Source organism: Oryctolagus cuniculus, chromosome 3, assembly GCF_964237555.1.
Source record: "Oryctolagus cuniculus chromosome 3, mOryCun1.1, whole genome shotgun sequence".
NCBI classification, from domain to species: domain Eukaryota; kingdom Metazoa; phylum Chordata; class Mammalia; order Lagomorpha; family Leporidae; genus Oryctolagus; species Oryctolagus cuniculus.
The window spans coordinates 143,832,575-143,849,888 of record NC_091434.1 but is presented as its reverse complement, the minus strand read 5'-3'; the positions used below and the strand labels follow the sequence as shown (position 1 = coordinate 143,849,888).

Below are 17,314 nucleotides of genomic sequence, written 5' to 3'. Positions count from 1 at the left end.
CACCGCGGCCGGCGCACTGGGCTGATCCGAAGCCAGGAGCCAGGTGCTTCCTCCTAGTCTCCCTTGTGGGTGCAGGGGCCCAAACAATTGGGCCATCCTCCACTGCCTTCCTGGGCCACAGCAGAGTGCTGGACTGGAAGAGGAGCAACCGGAACTAGAACCCGGCACCCATATGGGATGCCGGTGCAGTAGTTTACATCTTTAAATGGGAATTGAAAACAATGAATATTACATTATTGGAAGGTGTATTAAACCCACGAAAGTCAAGAAATTTGGGTGCCAGCACCATGGCACAGTAAGTTAATCCTCCGCCTGTGGCACCAGCTTCCCATACTGGTGCCAGTTCTAGTCCCGGCTGCCCCTCTTCCAATCCAGCTCTCTGCTATGGCATGGAAAAGTAGTAGAAGATGGTCCAAGTGCTTAGGCCCCTGCACCCACATGGGAGACTGAGAAGAAGCACCTGGCTGCTGGCTTTGGATCAGCACAGCTCTAACCATTGCGGCCATTTGGAGGGTGAACCAATGGAAGGAAAACCTTTCTCTGTGTCTCTCCCTCTCGCTGTCTGTAACTCTACCTCTTAAATAAATCAATAATAAAAAAAACTTAAATAAAAAAGAAATTTGGGGTTGAGTTTAACTTGTCTCATTTTCCTTTGCTTTCCTGTCATGCAGAAATTAATTTGAATAAGCATTTTTCTCTTTTAAACTATGCAGTATGGCATTTTTTTTTGCAAGTGTAGAAATTTATTTGAACCAACATTTTCACTATAATGGAAATTATTCTTCAACATTGATCCAAGCTCCCACATCTGAAGGTTAGGGGAAATATTGCACTTTGCATTTTCTAGCCCTTCTCATACACGCAAAAGGTTTTAAAAACATTTTGCTAGTTTTGTTTTACACACACTCTCCCAAATTCATGCACACACTCATTCCAAACCAATGTTAGGTTATCCCCAAAAAGGGGAAAAACTCCAAAAAATCATAACCTTAAAATTGCACTAAAGTTCTGTAAAGAAAAAAAATATAATAAATTGTCTTATACAAATTTCAGAACATCTGAGTGCTTGCCAAAAGAGGTGGTTATTACTCGTCCTCATTTTCATTCTCCTGGCCAGAGCCTTCTGATCTGTCACCCTCCAACCGGTCTGCTCGGATATGATTCAGTGAAGCCAACATCCTTAACATGAAAGAGGCTGGAACTGTAATGGTATTTCTAGTCTCTTCCAGCATGAGTTCATTTCGAGTTATAACTTCATCAGCAAGTTTTCGGTTAAAAATCCTTGACTCTTCTAGTGGTGACCAGATCTTTATGTCATAATCTATGCCAGACGAGGCTAGAATTGGGTCGAAGGGATGTGGCTGCAGGCAGTTTACCACGTGGTTATCGGCTTCCAGAAGCATCAAGTGCTCGGCAGTGTGCCGATCCCAGATGAAGATATGGCCACAGTCAGAGCCGCTCATGACGAAGTTAGCACCCCAGAAAGTGGCTTCTTTTATCATTGTCCTGGAGTTGCGATGGCCTTTATAAACCATCTTTACTAGTGGCCTTCTAATGTTCAAAGTATCCAATTCTTCCATTTCTTTCCTTTCTTTTCTCCGTCTGAAGAACTCCTGAATGCGGGCAACAGCAGAGCGTCTATCACCAGGTCCTGCTCGATACCTTGCACCTGGGATCAGGACTGGGTCATCATTACTATCATCTGTGTCCTGAAGAGCAGCGTCCCTGGCTGATGTTTCCTCATGAGCTGAAGGCTCGATGGCTTCTGTTTGGGCCTGAGGCTCAGCATTGGTGTTATTTGGATTGGAAGTACTCTCAGTGCTAGTCTGATCTGAAGTTTCTGGTTCCTTGCCTTTTGCAGACAAAGAGGATTCTTCTGGAACCTCTCAGGGGCTATCAAGATTGAGGTTATTCCTTTCTCCTGAGTTGGAACCCAATGGCTCAGCTGTAAATGTATCTGATTGTGCTTTATCTGTACTGTTCTCATCTAGGTTTTCTGCAGATGTGCCTTCTTGACTTTTTGTCACATGTTCTGTTGATTCTTCAAAAGTTGTATCATTATCGCCTTCTGGTGATGGCCCTGAGCTCTGTGGGGCCAGGGATTCCTCCTGACCCTCAGATTTGCAATGGCTCCCATTTCCTCTAGAACTGGAGGCTGTACTGCTCCATTCATCTGTAAAGTTCAGTTTTATTGTGCTTGTAGTTGTTCCTTCTGTGCTGTAGTGCAAACTTAAAACTGGTTCACCTGTCCCTGGTTTGGGGCTCAGCTTTTCATTATTGTTATCAGACTGATGATGTGCATGGTGCCCAGAAGCCTCAGCAGACTGCCTCTGTTCACTGTCTGGAGATGATAACAAAGAAGTAGAATGAGGGCTTTCTGTGGAAGATGAGATTAAGTGAGCTGGAGCTGATACCGTAGAAGATGTAGACGGCTGAAGCAACTGATCAGAAGGAGCATCTACATCCATTGCAGTTTCACCCACTTCCAAATCAGGACTTGATGGGACAGTAGGAACAGCTAAAACATCTGACTGACTTGTTCCACCTCTGGGTTGAGATCTTCCTCGTCCTCTATTACTCTGTGCAACTTCACTTGCTTCTTCAAACCATCTTGATAACATGTCAGACATTCTCTGCATCAATGACACGTTGGGACTTTGTTCTCCATCTCGTTCTCGTTCACTCTCAGGCCTTGCTCTGGGTCCAGTATCTGATCAATCACCACGAAGTCTCAAACGCTTAACTGGCGGTTGTCGTAACTCTTCTCTTCTCTCTTCTGCAGAAGGAGTCTTAAGTTCTCGTGTTGTGTCATCTTTTGGGTCAAAAAGGTATATGTAATCTGAAGAGTAACTAACGAGAATCTCTTGGCCATCTTCACTGTAACATAGAGATGTCACTCTGCAGGATTTATTATTAAGATGGGAAGGAATAAAACGGGCAACCATTCCAGTAGTTCCTCGCCCTGCATAATTCCCTGTAGCTCTTGTGCCCAGCATTCGACGATCATATATTCGTACTGAGCTATCAGAACAACCTACAGCAAGATAATATGGTATTGGTGGACAAAGAGCTACAGAGGTGGCAGCAATCTTTGCAATCTTCTTTTGTGCAGCTAGTTTTGATGCGTGTATCAAACCACCTAACAGTTCCATCTTCACCACAAGATAGAAAAGTATAAGGGTCATTTGGTACAGTCATAATCTCATAAGTAGTTCCATAATGGCACGTAAATTGGCATTGTCTATTACTTTCTGCATCTTGTCAACACTGGTGTAAAATATTACTCCATCTCCAGAGCAGGACACAATCTGCTTATCATTTGTGCACGGTAAGAACTTTGCACTAAATATATTTGCTCGATGCCCTGAACGAATTGTTGTCAAAACCTTTCTGCTATAAGGATTACTAATTACTAACTTGGTGTCATCTGAGCCAGATAAAATATATTCTCCAGTGTCATTCCAACAGATTGTATTAACCCAGGTAGCGGCTCCGCAGCCGGGACGGGTCCGCCAGCCCGAGGGACCTTTTCCTCATGTCCCACAACAGGTGTGGGCAGGAGCCGCCCCAGACATGGCTCTGCCGGGGCCGGGGTCGAAGGGGAGACCACCGCGTGGGGGAGGGGAAGAGGGGGGAGGGGACAGGCGGATCAACACCCGGGCCGCGCCGGCACCATCCGCGCGCCGGGGCTCTCGGTTGCAGCGAGTCAGAGGGCGGCGGCGGTGGCAGCGGCGCCTCAGCCCCCGAAGCCGGCCGCGCCCGGGCCGGAGCTCCCCTCATACTCTCCTCCTCAGACTACCCAGAACATCCAGTATGGCATTTTATTAAGATTTATTAATTTATTTGTAATAGTTACAGAGAGAAGGACAGACAGAAAGATCTTCTATCCACTGGTCCATTCTCCAGATAACTGCAACAGCCAATGCTGGGCCAAGCTGAAGTCAGGAGCCAGGAGTTTTAGCTGAGTCTCCCACACTGGTGGCAGGGGCTCAAACACTTGGACCATCTTTCCCTACTTTTTCCAGGCTGTTAGTAGAGAGCTAGATTAGAAGTGGAGCAGCTGGGACATGAATACTGACTTCATAGGCAGCAGCTTTACCCACTAAGCCATATTGTTGGCCCCTGTGGCATATTTTTCATCTTAATAAAATAGAACTTCATAAAGTTAGGCAAAAGGAAGTGAATTTTTATTAGTATGCTCATGTTTTGCATATACTTTTGGATTCTATGGCCAGTATCTCTTAAATTGTGTTGAAAAATTCTATTCTGGGAATAATAGAGATTCTTGCCAGTATATGACTTCTTTCATATTTTTCTCCTCCAGTCTAACACCTGATTAGATATTATATTATTATTTATAATATATAAAAAAACATAGTCTCATAAAAATCTCAGACAGAGGAAAAAAATCTCCTATGAATATTTCGTATCTAAATATTGATACTAAGAGAATTTTCCCTCTGGCCTACAAATAGCACTTTTTATCAAGAACAATTACTACACATTTAAAAACAGATGCAAAGCTTGTGAATGATTCAGATGTATGATATCAATAATTATTTGGAAGAATGCCACAAAATACAAGTGAACACTAATTCAAGCTATTGATCTTTTTAAATTAGAGCCAAGTTCTAAAAGAAACTAATTATTTTAACAGAAATGTTTCCATAATGATTTAATCCTCTCATTACATTTATTAAGATTTATTTTATTTATTTGAAATGCTACCTACCCGTTAGTCACTCAGTAACCACCTTGGTTATCAGATCAGCTGTCCTAAAAGCACCATGTTTGTGTTCAAGTGATGCTTATTTTACTTAACAATCATCCCAAAGTACAGGAGACAGCAGGTCGTAAGACAAGGAAAGACAAGTTAACTCTGGTTCCTGTGGCAATGCTGCAGATAATGTAGTAAAAAGCTTATTTTACATAGTGTTCAGTATTATCTGCAGTTCCACCTACCCACAGGAGCTCTTGAGATATATCCCTTACACATGAGAGAGACTACAGACTACCTAATCTCTTGAGTGCAGAAATTTTCCCAGAGCCCAACCAACTTCCTCTCCAGTATTAATTTACTATAATTACATCACATGCTCTCACTGAGTCAAGCACTAGTAAAAGGAATTAGAGCATCATGACTGGAGTTGACTAATCATGACTTATGCTAAGGTCAATGCTCCCTGAAGGACAAGGCTCTTCAGAGGGTGGTAAGAAAGAAACAAAAAAAAAAAAGCCCAAACCCCATTAAAAATAAAGAAGAAGGAATGGGAGTGAGAAATGTCTGTTAGGTAAACAGTAGTAAATGCTCTATAAACTTGGAAGAAATACATCGTTGTCTCCTCTTAGACACTCCAAGGATGGTTTGTCCTTTAGTACTCTTTGAGAAATTGAAATTTAAGGATTTATACAAAAATAATTGTAACATTTGATGCATTTAAATGTTCTCCTTGATATTTACACCTCAAGATGACTTTTAAAACCTTTGGATTAAAAGGAATTTAAAGTAAAACCCTATCCTATTGGATTATTAAAATTTCTGAACCCTGAGGGGGACATAATCCTAAAGTCTTCTTGGCTTCAAAATTCAAAAGCAAAAATGCACATGATTATATTTAAGAGGCTGCATTTCACTAGGATTACAAAAGTCTGTAGCACTTTTAAGCTTCATGTTACAGAAAATGGAACATGTTCAGTCATTTGATCACATCTAGCATTCTCTCAATTATGTGCCTCTCACAGCACAGTAACCTCTGATTCCCTATTGTTCTTTCCAGCTTCAGATTCTGGTTCTGTAAAGTGTAACATACCAAAAATTAATTTATAGTTGCAACTTTGGAGTTGAATCCTCCTTCAACCACTTAAATAGCTGCAAAACTTCTGTAGTACATATTTGCAAACGCAGTATCCTCATTTTACCTGAAATAAAACATTTATCAGTATGAGATCATCTATCTGAAAGCCGCAGGTCTTTACACCACCTCATGCATGAGACTCTTCTAATGAGCAGGGCAGCAGATCTCCTCTTCATCTTTTTTTCTCGTGGATTTTCTTCTATTCCTTTCTCTGCTTTTTGCTATGTCTTGGCTTCAGAAATGTACTAGATACATTCATTTGAAAGTTCCCTTCCAAATCACCTACAGAATATAGTCTTAAACTTCATTGAAGTAATCTTTTAACTTGCTTTTTTCTATGTAGAAAAGGTAAGGCAATAGGAAATCAGCATGCTTTCTTTCCCATTCTCAGTAGCAGTTATTTTTCTGCAAGGATATAGCTGAGATGCGAAATCCAAAGCCATTGCTTGCAATCCCTAGGTTGTACCTTTTGAATTTCTTCTCATCTGGAAGCTGTAAATGCAGGCAAGCATACAGCCCTCTCCAGAGTTGCTGACAGTCTCACTTTGAAGCTTCTGCCACCAGAGGGAACTGGAGTTTCAAGATTTTATGGTCCTAACCTGCACTCATACATTCCTAGTAAAATGAAGGTTGCTTAATGAGACCAATGCTATTAAACCTAGAGATTTTTACATAAAATTTTCCGAGTAACTAACTGTATTAAATACATCTAGAGGTGTTATCTTAGTCATTTTATTATAAAGAGATCTCTTTAGTGATCCTTTTTTTTCATATGGATTCCTAAATTCTTTCAATGCCAAAACTTATCTACTAAAGGATTTATACTGGAAATAACTGAAAGCAATCATGAAAAAAAATAAATATCTCAGGAATGATAAAATTTATATAGATATAGAAAAATTAACATAAAATGGGAAACATAAATTTTTAAATATTGGTCAGTATTTAAATAGACAACTGTGCTTCATCTTACAGAGTAAGAAGATACACAGTATATAATTGCCAAGAATTATACCAACTTAAAGGACAATGTCATGAATCTATTGAAAATATCTGTATTTAGAACACATAAACCATTCTAATATAGAATAGTGATAAGGACAAATCTACTTTTCTTGAAAGTTCGTTTTACTCAGTATATTTTGAATGATGTTTGTGGGAAATGGCACACTTCTTAATTTGCAATGACTCAGCTATTTTTATGTCTCTCTCCAATGCTCAAAATTGGAGATTTTTTCACTCTTGTTATAAATCTTACCATTTTTGTTTTTGTTTGCTAGTGTCTAGTGGCATCAAGCAGATTGCAAGGAAAATATGATAGCTGAGCATCCTAAAGTTGTACATCATCACACGACTTTTTCTTTATTTGTGAAAGTCTCCCTCAATGTGTGTCCCTATATGGTTTCAGAATCACTTAATTTCATCAGGGATTCAGTATGGAATTTTTCTCTTCAACTCTAGATTGATTGGCTGCATTGTAAACATGCAGCAGCCTTCAAGTAGTTCTCATGCACATCAAAGCTTAAACACCAGTATTCTAGAATACATGTGTAGTCTCTGATCATTTACTGTTATCCATCCCTAACTCTTAGCTACCACCCTCTTCATGGTCAGCATACACTGACATTTTTTTCAGTCAATGCTTTCATGGCTTACTTTGTCATTTCAATGTGGCTAGCTCTCAAATGTGTATTTGTAAACACACATTCACTGAATGGAAACATCATTTTGGGTATGTTCTATTGGATATCTTTTCTGTATCTGACCCTTATTTTTTCATTATTTTTTTCCTGAATTAATTACCTTTCAGCAACAATAACTATGTTAAAAAGAAATCATATCATTAAATTAGCTTCCCTGTGTTGTTCCTTCTCCTTTACCCTCTTACTTCCATCCATCCTATATGGAAAATCTCCCTCAAACATTTTTTTATCTATTATTTCCCTTTGCAAGGACTTTTTGATGTCTTTTACAACCTAGATTTCATTGGTGATAGAATGGTATCTTTATATCTTCTATAGTCTTTCATCCCCAAACATCAGTCCCATGATCTGGTTTTCAAAGTTTTCTTCCAACCAACATACTTCAGTTTTCCCACTGTTATCTCGGCTTTGCTCTCCTGTTCTGCTTTACCAAGTATCTATCTGTTCTTATCTCCAAAGACTAGATAAATCTCTATTGCTCTCAGGAAGTCTCCCAAGTCATCTCTCCTAGGTCAGTGTTTAAATGATCACCTGTGTATATGTATCTTCCTGTCTTTGCTTTGAATGCAGAGACAAAAGCTTATCTGTTTTGAGACCCCTACATGATATAGCCATGCACTAAATCTGTAGAAATTGCTCATTACTAGCTGATTGATTTAGGTGATGCTTTAAAAAAAATCATGCCCACCTCCATGTTTCCTTTATCCAAATTAGAGATAGGAATATACTCATTTACTGTCATTTTCATTGTGATACCATTAGCATTTGTTTGATAGTATTGGTATCATCTGGTACTCTTCAGTAAAGCTTAAATCGCTCCCTTCTAAGATTCTCTCATTAAAATTTAGTGTTGAGACTAATTAAATCCCAAACATTATAAATTTTGTGTTATAGTAAATGTCAGTGTCATGTAATTTAAACTGAAGAGGTTGAATCAAATGTACTATTTGGCTTGAGAAACTATTGATTTACTCAGAGAGCAGATGCTCTAGTAGTGCACAATAATGTACCAAAATAATCCACTTTCAACATACAATTCTGTCCTCTCATAGGATTGGAAACTTGGCTTGCAGTGATACACAGCAGTCCCCAAACTACCTGTGGGGCTGTGTTCTAGGTTGCAATGTGTTCCTCTGGCTCAGTAACAGCAGTTTGGTGGCCATTTGGGGCAATGGTTAGAAGTTAAGAAGGTATGGAGTTTCAATTCCCTTACAAAGGGTTGGCTTCTTGGAGGGAGAGAATTAACCAGTCCAAACAGATCATACAAGGAAGGCATTCAAGACACAATGTGACTGGTTACCAAAAATATAAAAATGAATGATAGACATTTTTTGTAAGGAGACAAGTTGGTGAGAACTCCAGAGAAGCCAAAGAACCAGGTCTAAGAACAGAAAATGTGTCCAAGACGAGACAGGAGTTTCGAAAGGCTGGTTTCTTCAGAGTTAGTGGAAATCAACCAGAAGGAGTGGTGAGAAATTCAAAAAGATGTGTTGGGGGCCTTTGCTATCCCACTGGGAGCTTTACTCAGCTCTTATTTTCTTAAAGTCTATTTACTTTTTTTTCAGTCTTTTGAAATACTATTTTTATTTCTGGGAAGAAATGTAATAATTGCAATATAGGGTCACTGTTACTTGGGCTAATGAGATTTTCAAGCTGAACCCACTGTTAGTAACTACCAAATTGTGGAACTGACATAGCAGACAAAACCACTGCCTGCGATGCTGACGTCCCATATGGGCGCTTGATTGTGTCCTGGCTGCTCCACTTTTGACCCAGCTCCCTGCTAATAGCCTGGGAAAAGCAGCAGAGAATGAACCAATTGCTTGGGCCCCTGCACCAACATGGGCGACTTGGATGAAGCTCCTGACTCCTGGCTTTGACCTGGCCCAGCCATAGCAGTTGTGGCCATCTAGGGAGTGACAGAACCAGTGGATAGAAGCTCTCTCTCTCTCTCTCTCTCTCTCTCTCTCTGTAACTCTAACTTTCAAATAAATAAATCTATTTAAAGATTAAAAATGTTACTAGCAATAATTGTACATTTTATGGCAGTACAGTGTGGCATTCCAATCCATGTAAACAATGTGTTCTGATTAAATCAGTATAATCGATATTTCCCCCTCTTTGTATCATTACTTCAGTATTGGAGCTTGGTGTTCCTGTTGACCATCCATTTCTTCTTACCCTGTTTATCCTTTTGCTAGGAATATCTGGAAAGTAGCATGTTTCTGATGTCCTTATTTTATACATGAGGGGGAAAACACTCAGATAAATCAGAATTTTTTTTTTCCAAGGCCACATTTATAGTAGGGAGTAGGACCACAATTCAAAAAAAAATTTTCTCTGAATCCTAAAGCTTTGCTCATTCTTTCAAAGGGCACTGCCTACAAACAAAGGGTGGTGTTCAAAATATTAAGCTTTGTTGTTAATCAGATTCATTGGGAATATACTGGACTAGACAAGACTAACTATGTATAAGTAATATGTAGTTGGTACTATAAAAGAAAAACTGCACCAGACCAGTTTAACTGTCAAGTAAATTTTTATTCAAGGCTACTGAAAGAGACAATGTTACAATAGGAGTTGTAACAAATGGGTAGGGTTTTTAAATGCTACAGTGTGCTAATGGAAAAGTACTAAAGGGCACTAGTTTTGTAGGATTTGGCCATCTGTGTTGCTAAATGTCCTTCATTCAAGTTAGGCTCCTACCCTTCCAGAAACTGGAGAAATGGGCACTATCTCCTTCCTTGATTATATTTCAGTGATTGCTCTCAGGTCCTTGAGGAAGATATTCTTGTGTAATAAATTATTTACATCTCAAAGAGACAGAAAAAGAAGTTACACTTCCAAGCTTGTGAAATTAAAATCACTTTAGTGTTTTCAAATCCAGGCCTTATCATCAATTTTTAATGTACACATAAAAATTCTCCATATTTGCAGGGTACTATGTGATGTGCTATCTTGATACATGTGTATATTAAAATGAACAAATCTATCTCCTCAATTGTCATTTCTAAAGCATTGCTCTAGGAAAAGGGAACGTGGGGTGTAAAGACAGAAAATCTGTCTAAGGTTTGCTCTTCTTGAGAGGAACATGGAGGTAGTCTTGATCAGGACCTATTGTCAAATACTTTAGTACTAGACTGGGAACCATTTAAGTATCTAAGATCTAATTCTTCCTTGTATCACTATAGTACATAGCATTTTACTTTAAAAAAAAGATTTTATTTATTTATTTATAAGTCAGAGTGTGGGGGGGTGGACAGGAAGAGATCATCCATCCACTGGTTCACTGGCCAAAACAGCCAGGGTCAAGGCCAAGCTGAAACCAGGAGCCAGGAGCAGCATCCTGGTATCCCATATGGGTGACAGGGGTCCAAACACTTGGGCCATCCTCTGCTGCTTTTCCCAGGTCATTAGCAGGGAACTGGATTGGAAATGGAGCATTTGGGACACACATGGGCACCCATATGGGATGCTGCTGTTGCAGGTGGCAGCTTTAATTGCTGCACCCCAATGCAGGCCCCTTTATATATATTTTGGATGTTCAACAAATGTGTTTGGATAGCTATGTCATGAGCATCATCTAGTTTCTCTTGACTCTTTTTCTCCCATGGATTAATGGATTAAAGCTCAGTGAGATGAAAATAGGGAGAATAAATCAAAGCTTATTGAAGTACATTCCGAGAGAAGAATGAGAAAACAGGACCCCTTCCTTCCTGGTTTGGGCTTTTATCCCAAAAGTATGAGGGGCATCGACTGGGAATTTGTCTGTGATTCTCATGATTGGCATTTTTAGATGGATATCTGGGAGTTGCATACCTTGGATTCTCTGCACACATGGCTTCCCAGTATGCATTGGAATGCATAAAGTGTGGAGGAGGACCACAATGCAAATGACAACACTATTAAAATGAAACATGGTAGGAGGAGATAACATGGTGGCAAAACAGATTAAGCCATGGCCTGCAAGGCAGCAGGCATTTCAGTTTGTGACCTCACCACTAGAAAATCTTAGAAGTCCCTTCTAACTCCAAAAGTCTAGCACAGGGGCTGGCACTGTGGCTTAGCAGGTAATGCTGCCACCTACAGTGCCAGCAGCCCATATGGGCACCATTTCGAGTCTTGACCGTTCCACTTCCAATATAGCTCCCTGCTAATGTGCCTGGGACAGCGGGAGAGAATGGTCCAAATGCTTGGGCCTGTGCATGCACATGGTAAACAGATGAAGCTCCTAGCTCCTGGCCATTTGGGAACTGAAACAGCAGATGGAAGACGTCTGTCTCTCTGTCTCTCTTCCTCTTCACTCCTCTCTTCTCCTTCTCACTCTATAACTCTGTCTTTAAAATAAATGAAATCAATATTTTAAAAATATGTTAAAAATTTAAAAATAAGATAAAATAAATGAAACAGGGTCATTCCAAAGTCAAACTGCATCTCACTGGGCATGTGCCATTAGCTAGACTTTTCTGGTTTGGGTGAGTTCCCATTTTATCAGAAACACTTTAACCACAAGTGAAACCACAAAATGGGTGGCCTTGCGTGGGCTCTGGCCCATGTCCTGGAGGAGTGTTTCTGTAGCCCTTGCCCCAGTTGCTCATGGCTAACTTTCTGCCTGACAGATAAACAAAAGAAAGGATGCATGTACTGCAGTTTCAGCCTAATTCTATCAGATACCAACAGTACTTGAAAGAAATGCATTTTATCTAAGTAATAAAAAGGGACCTCTGCTTGTAATTATTCCACTTTGTCTTTAGATGCCCTGTGAATCATGGCTGTATTTCCTGCACTGATTCATCTTGGAAAACCATGTGTTTAAATTGCTTCCACATGTGAAAAGGATGGTGTTCCATGTTAAGATGAGCCAATAATGCCAGGATAGCCCTTTCCTAGAGTTTCAATTTTTCATTAGCATTTTGAAAGCTTGGAAGAGGTCCAGGCACTGTGGCATAGTGGGTACCACTGCCACCCGCAGTGGTGGCATCTGTATGGGTACTGGTTCATGTCCTGGCTGCTTCACTTTGATCCAGCTTCCTGCTAATGGCCTGGGAAATGCAGGAGGAGGTGGCCCAAATGTTTGGGCTGCTGTTATCCATGTGGGAGGCCTGGATGAAGCTCCTGGCTTTAGCCTGGCCCAGGGCTGGCTGTTTCACCCATATGAGGAGTGATCTATCTCTCTCTCTCTCTCTCTCTCTCTCTCTCACTCTTACTTTCAAAATAAATCTTTTAAAAAAATAAGAGGTTCAAGAAGCTTCACAGTAAAGAATGCAGCTTGTCATTTCTAAAGTAATGCTGCAGGAAAAGGGAAATTGGGACCGAAAGTTGGGAAATCCAAGGTTTCATCTTGTTGAAGGGCACTTGAAGTCAGTTTTGTTGTTGTTGTTGTTGTTTAAAGGTTTATTATTTATTTGAAAGGCAGACCTACAGAGAGTGATAGAGCCAGAGACAGAGATCGATCCACGTATGCTGGTTCACTCCCCAGATGGCCACAATGGCCAGTGCTAGCCCATCCTGAAACCAGAGCTTCATCTGGATCTCACACAAGGGTGGTAAGGGCCCAGGTATTTGGGCCATCTTCTTCTGCCTTTATATGTGCATTACCATGGAACTGGATTAGAAGTGGAGAAGCTGGGATTTGAAATAGTGCCCATATAGGATGTTGGCATTGCAGGTGGCTACTGAACCCACTGTGCCATGATGCCATCCCTGTAAGGACAGTCTGATTACTTGACTAGGACCTATTGTTAAACAGGTTCTAGACTGGAAGTAAGATCTTTTTTTTTTTTTTTTACTTTTTTTTAATAGTATCTCTTTGTTCCCCGATATTTCTCATGTGAAACAAATCCATTTAAACAAACTTTGTATATATACATTGTGGAATACCACTCAGACATTAAAAAGAATGCAATTCTTTCTTTTTTTTTGTTTTGTTTTGTTTTGTTTTTTGACAGGCAGAGTGGACAGTGAGAGAGAGAGAGACAGAGAGAAAGGTCTTCCTTTGCCGTTGGTTCACCCTCCAATGGCCGCCGCGGCCAGCGCGCTGCGGCCGGCGCACCGCGCTGATCCGATGGCAGGAGCCAGGAGCCAGGTGCTTTTCCTGGTCTCCCATGGGGTGCAGGGCCCAAGCACCTGGGCCATCCTCCACTGCACTCCCTGGCCACAGCAGAGGGCTGGCCTGGAAGAGGGGCAACCGGGACAGAATCCGGCGCCCCGACCGGGACTAGAACCCGGTGTGCCGGCGCCGCTAGGCGGAGGATTAGCCTAGTGAGCCGCGGCGCCGGCCCCAATTCTGTCTTTTGCAACAAAGTGGATGCAACTGCATTATGCTTAGTGAAATAAGCCAGTCCTCAAAAGACAAATATCATCTGTTTTCTCTGATATGTGGCAGTGAATATAGAATACAAAAGCATGTATAAGAATGAAATGGACATCTTGTGATACATGATTTTTGTTTTTAGCCCTTGCTTATAGTATCCCATAAAACCATGGTCTTCCTACTTTTTACTTGTGAAATATTATGGTCAGTGGTGCATTAAGCCTGTAGTTATAGAGTGGATTGAAAGTATGTCTCTGCAAAAATTAAAGGCAAAAGGAAAGAAGGGGAATGGGGGTGGGGAGAGCGAAGTATGGTTATCTTCTTAGAACTCTGTCTATGAAATGCATGAAATCTATTCCTTTTATATTAATAAAAATTAAAAAGAAAAACAATTCCACTGCCTTGCTATGAACCTCCTGTCCTAAATAACATAGTTTGGGAAATATAGAGCCCAAGACTTCCCTCTATGGAGAAACTGTGACCCAACTTTTATTGAGCACTTGGCATTTTACTGAGCATGTGTCATTGCTCTGTCATTATACAGAATTTAAGTTTACCTTTCTCTCTGCCTCTCTCTCTGTCAAATAAAAGAAGAAAAAAAAAAAAAAGAAAGAAAAAAGGGGCCAGCACCGTGGCTCACTTGGTCAATCCTCTGCCTGCGGTACCGATATCCCATATGGGCACCAGGTTCTAGTCCCGGTTGCTCCTCTTCCAATCCAGCTCTCTGATGTGGTCTGGGAAGGCAGTGGAGGATGGCCCAAGTGCGGGCCCTGCACCCATATGGGAGACCAGGAGGAAGCACCTGGCTCCTGGCTTCGGATCGGCATAGTTCCAGCCATAGTGGCCATTTGGGTGAACCAAGGGAAGGAAGACTTTCTCTCTGTCAATCTCTCTCACTGTCTAACTCTATCTGTTAAATAAAAAAAAAAAAAGAAGAAGAATTTAAGTTTACCTTTTTCAGTGGGGAGATTGAGACCTTAAGTAAATGATTCAGATTACACAGTAATAAGCAACAGACCTGGGATTCAAGCTTGAATCTATATCCTAAACTTAAAACTCAAGCTTTTAAGCAACATACACAGATATTTAAAATGAGGTCTCTGGGCCAGCAGCAGGAGCATCACCTGGGAACCTGTTAGAAAGTTCTTTGGCAACACTGTACCAAATGAGAAATTGACAGTAGCACCTGTGTTTTAATAAGGCCTTCGAGTATGATTATCAGATAAAATAGATGATGCCCAGTTCAATTTGAATGCAACAAATATCTTTTTTAATAAAAGTGTGTCCCAAATATTTCATGAAACCTACTTACATTTAAAAAGTTATTATTCATTTAACCTTCAAATTTGACTGGGTATCCTATATTTTTTTATTGGCTTAATCTGGCAACCCTTTTTCCAAGTGAGTGTCAAAGGTGCTTGAGGCTGAAATCCATTGCACCTCAGATTTATGACTTTTGTAGCGCTAAGTTTACTCTTCCCTTCAGTTAGATGAAGAAGGGAGATTTTTGTTTTGTTTTGTGTTAGGCACGCTGTCTTTTATCAGTGCCACCATTATTAGAGCAGGGAGTAATAAAAACAAATCAAAAAAAAAAAAAAACAAAAACAAAAACATAGCACACATTTCCTAAAAGGAACAGGTTTCCAAATACCTAATAGAGCACGCACAGGTGAGCACTAGGTGCATGTCTGAATGTGGAGTGACAGGGAGAATGGGAATTTGGGGGCAAGGAGATCAAGTGAGTCTGTTTTTCTCCAAAAAGCGAGGATAAACCCACCATTTGTGTTGCATATATTTGAAAGTAAGAAATCTAACAGCCAGGTTTAAGTTAATAAATGAAAATCCATTTAAACTTGATTCTTATTTTGCTACCATTTAATTTTTAATCCTTCTTGAAACAACTTGCACAAAACTCCCCAAGAGCAAGAGAAAAATTATATATTTAAGTCTTATGTATTGCTTCTCAAGTCTTTTTTAGAAGAAATCAAACTTGTCTCTGGGCTAAGAATATTATTTCCCAGAATACAGGCTACCACATGATGAGATAATGATGCTAGCTCCACAATCAGAGTTGGACATTCAATAATAATTTTCTGTGGCTAATTGGTTAAATAAATGTCTCCAAAAGAGATATTTTAGGACTCAAAACTTCTTTTCTAGTATGTCATCTCAAGGCCAGTTTAGAACAAAATTATAAAAGAAAAAACACTATATATGTCTATATATGACTGTTATCTTCATGTGACTTTAATTTTTCCTTGGCAATGAGAAACTTGAACAGAATTCAGCCAAAAAACATACTTGCTGAATTGGCTTTCCCAAGCTACATATCACAGTACAAAAAAAAAAAAGTTAGCTAGTATTTTATCAACCACAAAAAATAAAATCCATAAATTTGTGAAAACACAACGTTAGTACAGAGACTAGCCATACCTTAGGAGCAGGGCTAGGCCAGTTATTGCTACTTAGTATCTATTTTATTGGGTGATAAAGGAGAATCACAGACATGGATATCTTCTGGCGTCTATTGCCTTCACTCTTGAGTTCAACTCGAGGTCTCAGAAGAGAAAGTATAAGGTAGAGGTGCAAACACTGAATTACATCTGAGTTAGCCAGATCATTTTTCTTAACTAAAACTCCAAATTTTGTTTAAGTAATAGTGTTATGTGGTATTAGAATAGTACAAATCTTTACCTTAACTTAGAAGAATTCTAAGCATTATTCATGAATATAGTTTAAATATGCATTTTAATTTAACATTAAAATAAGTTCTCACAAAGGATAACCCTAATTTGATATTATTATTAAAGGGTATTCTGTGGAGTGCATTGTCACTGCTTTGAAAACAATATTATCATTAATAAAATCCTAGTCACTGATACTAAATGGATACAAGTTCAGTGAACTAATTAAGGATTAAAGCAGAAAATCTTTATTGTGGCATTAAATCAATCCATAGTTTCAGAATTCATTATGCTAAGCGTTCTAGTAATTAAGGAGCACTTAAATGAAACACATACAGATAAATTAAAACTGAATTTCACAAGCTGCAGCTTGTAATGGTGTCTTAATAGAGATATACATAAAATATATTCCAATTTAGTTGCCATATAGTTTGATAAAAAAAATTACTAGTGCCATCTATTGGTGCAAGAGTAGAACTCTAAAAGCTGTTTAATGAAAATTATCAGAAACTTCCATAGACATGATTTTCATAAAGTGAATTTATGAGACTTATTTCTTGGTGTTGAAATTATATTTGAGTTTTAATATATGTAGTTCAAGTGATTTATAAAATAACAAAATATTTAAAATCCAGGCATAATAATTCATAGCAATCATTTTTGCACATAGAATTTTTTAATTTTTTTAAAGATTTTATTTATTTATTTGAGAGGTAGAGTTATAGACAATGAGGGGGAGAGACAGAAAGGTCTTCCTTT

At 39.5% G+C, this 17,314-nt stretch overlaps 1 protein-coding gene and 1 pseudogene across 13 annotated transcripts in view; one reads left to right on the top strand and one right to left on the bottom strand.

Moving 5' to 3' along the window:
- The window catches only part of MAGI2 (membrane associated guanylate kinase, WW and PDZ domain containing 2), a 1,584,028-nt gene that overhangs the window by 204,548 nt on the left and 1,362,166 nt on the right, over window positions 1–17,314 (top strand). The window lies entirely within an intron of this gene.
- On the bottom strand, window positions 721–3,497 carry LOC127491804 (DDB1- and CUL4-associated factor 6 pseudogene; annotated as a pseudogene).